Below are 6000 nucleotides of genomic sequence, written 5' to 3'. Positions count from 1 at the left end.
TGAATAATTTTCTTACTTTTTTAATGTTGCAGACATTGTTGTTAGTTTGCAGCAACTTTAAGTTTTGCAGACACTTTTTTTTTTAGTTTCCTGGTGTTTTGTAAAGTTTTTTTAATTTTATTTATTCACATGTGTTTTGCATTTCAGGGCCAACATAATGATAACTATGGGAAAGTTGCGGTGCGGTCAGTGCTTTAGATTCCATTTTGTTGCCCCTCAGGGGCCCCATTCAGAGATTTGTCAATGAGTCAAGCAAAGGGTCAGGTGGCCAATAAGGCTCACAAAACAGTTTTACTCAGAAAACATACTAAGAGTGTATAAGACTTTACACAGCTTGAGTGCAGTAAAGGGGTATAGGAGAACCTGAGGGAGGCAGAAGACAGAGGAGAGAGTGTAGACCAATGGGGGAAGAGGGCTGATGTAACAAGTGCACATGGTGACAAGGAATGTTAATTGGATGATTGCACAAGTTGCTGTGGAATATCAAGTTGCTGGGTTTAGAATTCTGGGGATGATGACCTCTGGTGGGGAGCTGAGAAAGTGTGGGGGGAAGATCTCATAATAAGCTATTTTATCTGGTAAGAGTACAATACATAAACACTACCAAAAGTGTGTCAAATTGTTTGCAATTCAAAGTTCGGTTCCACAATACTGTTATTCAATACTTTAAGTTGGAGTATCAGAGAAGTGACGTTTTTAACAAATTGTACCTGTTTTATTTTCAATGATTTATATTTAAAAACTTGCAAGTTTGCGAAATTATTTCAATTGTGTGATTTGTGAACCAGTTATAAATGACACCGTATTTAGAATTAGTTTTGTACCAGAAAATCTGGACACCGAGCCAGTAAGGCGCCAGTTTGGCGCTCATTTGAATTATGCCGCTGAGAGAGCTGATTGGTTGTGGGGTGTGTTTAACAAGGCGACTGAAATCTGGGGGTGTGGCAGAAAAATGAACCCCACCCCAGATTCATAGGCATAAATATGTGGTTAGGGCACCGTCTTGATGCATCATCCGCACCTCCCGAGTGAAGTGAAGAGAAGACCTCTGCTACTGAAGAGCTACAATGGCCGGAAACAGCATCACGGACTTTGACTTCAGATTCCTTTGATTGTTGCGGCATGCATTATACTCATGTTTTGTAAATAAGGCTATAACATCTGTTTTAAGAACTGTAACCTTATTTTACAGACAGTCAACAATCTTTAATACCCAACGTGGAGGCAATAGTTTTGAATGGCTCTGTGATTAACAAAGGTATACTTTAATTGTTTGTATAGGCGCGTGTGTTGCTGTGTGTTGCTGTGTTTGTGCTTTAAGGTAGCTGTTTATATATATACAGTGAGGGAAAAAAGTATTTGATCCCCTGCTGATTTTATACGTTTGCCCACTGACAAAGAAATTATCAGCCTATAATTTTAATGGTAGGTGTATTTTAACAATGAGAGACAGAATAACAACAAAAAAATCCAGAAAAACGCATTTCAAAAAAGTTATAAATTGGTCTTCGCTGCCCTGGTGGGCGTCTGCTGCTTCTTCTTTTACCCCCGCCCCTCAACATCACCATGAGTCCCGAACCCTCCTGATGCTCATGGCTAGCCAAGCGGTTCATAACATTGGCGAACACGTCACTAACAATGTTTTTAGCCGCTGATTTCAATGTCAGACACGATTTATTTTAAAGTTAATTCTGAGCGGTTTATGTAGGGGAAAGGCGTCTTGTTCCCTTAGCCATTTTGAAACAACCTCATCCTTAGCCTTAACCCCAGCCTCAGTAAGTCCTCTTTGAAAACCTTTCTTACCAGCCAAACCACCAGCCTTAGCCGGGTTGTAGTACAAATCCTTCATCTGGGGAGCTTGCAGAGTCATTCTGTCAGATCACACAACACAATGAGTAAAATTTTTATACATTTTTTTTAATTCAATTTCAAGCGAACAAACACCTCTTTTTAGACAATTGAGAAAAGTATAACATACACAACATTTTTTTCTACGGTCCAAACAAAAATAAATCAGATGATTGGTTACTTGTTCTATATCGACAACGACATGGTTTTTTATCTTGTAGGCACACACATCGGTTACATACACAAATAAAACAACAATATGGGCTATTTTAAAAGTAAACAAAGGTTTGTTAAACATGATCAGTAAAAGTTCATACAGATGATGATGAAAAGGACTAACATCCTTCTGGGTGCCCTCGACCATCTCACTCCAGTTTTCGTACCCCCCATTATCTGTTACGGCGACCGTTAACTTTTCCAGGTTTGAATGCTGGTCCTCATCTACATTTAAATCTGTAGAGAAAAGGCTCGCATTGGCTACTTTTTTGTCAAACACATGGTGTAATAGAGCTCTCAGGCTACCCACCGAGCGTTGATGGCAGAGCCAGTTGCAGAAGCAGTCCAGAACATTTCCCATCTTCCAGGTCCCTCAGTTCAGGTCAGAGTCTGAATCGGTGGCGTAGAGCTCAAATTCTTTGCAGGTCTCAGCTTTAACTTCTTTACGGAAGAAATACTGTTTTAGCTTCCCGGCGTTTATTCTACATGGCTCATCCAGGTCATTGAACAGCTGATCAAGTTTCTCTTTTATATACGGCTCATTTTTCAGCTCCAGCAAAATCTTCATCTATGATTTTCTGGACTTGCCCGGGGGTGGCCCGCAGATGGGAGTAAGATAGCGCCTTGATTAGCACCGGCTTCAGCCACGTTTTTTTCAGTCTTCTGTAAAACACATCGAAATAGAATCGGAAATAATAGGCATCTGGTTCAAACAGACAGCTGTGCCTCAACTGGCTGGGGTGATTCACTTCACAACCCTGACAGACTGATATCAGGGTTTGGTCGATGAGAGCTTGCAGAATATTCTCTGTATTTTTGCACTTGTTTGCACTTATGTTGTAAGTCGCCCTGGATAAGGGCGTCTGCCAAGAAATAATAATAATAATAATAATAATAATAATAATAATAATAATAATAATAATAATAATAATATACACCAGGGCACTTTTAACAACTCTGCTTACATCGACCTGCATGCCAGGCATAAATCCTTTATCTTCATCACCCCCTGGGGAGGTTCGCTGCTCATTGGGTCGCTTGGCGGGCTGTGGGTTGTTTCTACAACACCCCCATCCTGAGACGAGTCAGCGATAGACAGTGCAGCAAAAGCAGAACTGTTCAGGATCTCCTGAGCCTGTGCATCCCAGAGACTAGCTTCGACGTCCATTGCAAAGCGTCCTGTTTCGTCTTGCGGAATCGGGGGTTGAGGTCCCGGAGGGTGGCCGCAGTCAGAGGTTTCAGGCATGTATACAAAATCGGGTGAATAGAACCAAGGTAGATCCCGGGATTGGAGAAGGTTGTAGAGCCTGTCGACATCCATCGCTTTCGGGTAAGACATTCTCTTTAAGCCTTGATCGGGGGTTGATGTGCTTTTTATACTGTCTCTTCACTACGTCACGATAGCCCACCCTCTTAGAACAGATTGGCCCCTACGGCTCCGGACCCACCACCAAACCCCCACAAGCCATCTATTTCAGCGTTGTTACCGTCCTTCAAAGGGGAAATATAATCCATAATCCAACATAGTCTCATTTTAATAGAGTCCATTTCAACACATTTGATCAAGGTATCAAAATCTTCATTTATATCGGTTATGACATCTTTCAAAAACGGCCAGTCAGTACAATCAAAAACGATTTCAGTAACCTGTTTTTCTTGCTCCAAAGCAACAGCGTCAATAGGGTTTGTAATAACGGTCCACCTAAACAACAACTTGTGGTCATCAGTCATAGTTAGACTCTTAACAACTCTTCCGGAACACAGAAAGTTTTCCCATTCACAACTTTCAAAGCCCTGTCTCATAGGTACCGTTTCTCTTGACCCCTCATACAATACTTCTAGCGCCTTATCCACATGTCCAACATCTCTCCAGATGGTTACCTTCAACCAGTCCTCATAAGAGTATTCAATTACTTTCTCAAAAGGTTCCGATATAACATCCTTCTCACCCAAAGCAAAAGCTCCACACCGACATAACACAGATCCCTTTTAAAGCGGTAACCTTGTCGCTCACCATTGGTCAGTAGCCAAGACCGCTCAATCTTCAGATTGGTGAGTGAAGGAACCCTAGCACGGGTTTTCTTATCACTGGGTTTCTTGTTGACTTTGTTGGACATTTTGAAAAGGTTGTATTGTTTCAAGCGATGAGAAATAAAGCTGTGTTGTGTAGCGCTGAATCTTAAATAGAGAGGAGATTTTCCAGGGAGGGATCATGGGGGATTACACTTCTGGGCTAGAAGGAGGGGGGTAGGTCGATAGATGAAGGGGGGTCATCGTGGGGAATTAGGGCGATATGGGTGTACACTTCTGTCCGGATATGACGTAGGAATAATAAACAAGTGACGTCACATGCCATAAAATAGCTGGCAATGCCTATGGAGCCCACCATTCTACTCAAGTGCAAATTGCCAATTCCCACAACTGCCAAGTTCAGGTATCGGGTATTGTCTTTATCAGATTTACGATTTTCAATATTGATTATGCCCTGATTCTGATTGGTCCCCTCATGAATAGCTTTGAGTGTTTTGAGCTTATACCTAATTCGTGCATAGATAATTGTGCTCTGCCTGTGAAGTGGAAGTGATTTATGAGAGATGTGCCCTGAGATTATATAATCACTTCTTGAACTGAGTAAGACAGTGACGGTGTCATAGAATTACAATTAATCAAAAATGTATTACTAATAAATGGTGTGATAACTCATTTTATTTAATAACCAAACACACAACGATACCTATGAAGTTACATATTATGTTAATTCAAGAAAACTGGGCTTAATATATGGGAGAGTTTAATGTCCTTTGCACGTTAGTGGGATGCAGCACATGCAGGAAGAGAGAAGTTAGAAGCCTGTTAGATTGATTCTTCTCTCTTCAGATCCTGTTATTATTATTATTATTATTATTATTATTATTATTATTATTATTATTATTACTTGGCAGATGCCCTTATCCAGGGCGACTTACAACAAAAGTGCAATACAAAGTGCCAGAATACCATTAAGTACAAGGCATCAAACATTACAAATTAAAATTTACATTAAAGCAATTCTAAGTATGATAAATTTTACAACTTCCAATTTACACAGGTAAGTACAGTAAGTGAGGTCCTACATCCTGGAAAGTAAAAGCTAAGTTCTGTCAAGGTCACAGTCAAGGGCTATGGGAAAGGGAGCAATGGGGAAATCAATCAATAATACAAGTAATAGTAATGCAAGAAATGCTGTGAAGTGCTATCTTACAGGGATTAATATTACAAGTACTGTCTGAAAAGATGTGTCTTAAGTAAGCACCGGAAGGAGGTCAAGGACTCTGGTGTTTTGACTTCGGTGGGAAGTACTATTGTTTTTGAGGCTTTAGTCCCAGTTCAGAGCTGCTTCAGGGGAGGCACCTCACCAGGTCTGCACTGATGGGACATTAATTAATTAACATTAATTAACATAGGAAAGGAAAGTGTGAAGACAAGTATCATGCTGGAGGCAAAGCCAACAAGTTGGGGAAAGGTGATGGCAAACCTTTCAAATAAGGTTCCTGAGCACAAAGACCCAGCAGGCTCGGAACAGCTTTGCCTCCAGCACGATACCTGTCTTCACACTTTAATTTCCTATGTTAATGAATGTTAATTAATTAATGTCCCATCAGTGCAGACCTGGTGAGGTGCCTCCCCTGAAGCAGCTCTAAACTGGGACTGAAACCTCAAAACCACTGGTGCTCAAGATTAGATACACAGCTGAGGATAAGTCATTCTGGCCAGGGCTTCCTGGAGATGGCCGGTGGTCAGAAAGCCTCACTGCTGTGCTTGTCCACCCCTTGTCAGCAGGACTTGGGTGTCCCTAGGGGAGCTGCCTGTGCTGTGGGACTCCTGCAGGGAGAGAGGGAGAGAGCAGCAGGTCTTGTGGGGAGAGCAGCTGGACTCATTCACTCCACTGAGGGGCGC

The sequence above is a fragment of the Amia ocellicauda genome, chromosome 18 (assembly GCF_036373705.1).
Source record: "Amia ocellicauda isolate fAmiCal2 chromosome 18, fAmiCal2.hap1, whole genome shotgun sequence".
Classification (NCBI taxonomy): domain Eukaryota; kingdom Metazoa; phylum Chordata; class Actinopteri; order Amiiformes; family Amiidae; genus Amia; species Amia ocellicauda.
Note: the sequence above shows the minus strand (reverse complement) of the source record.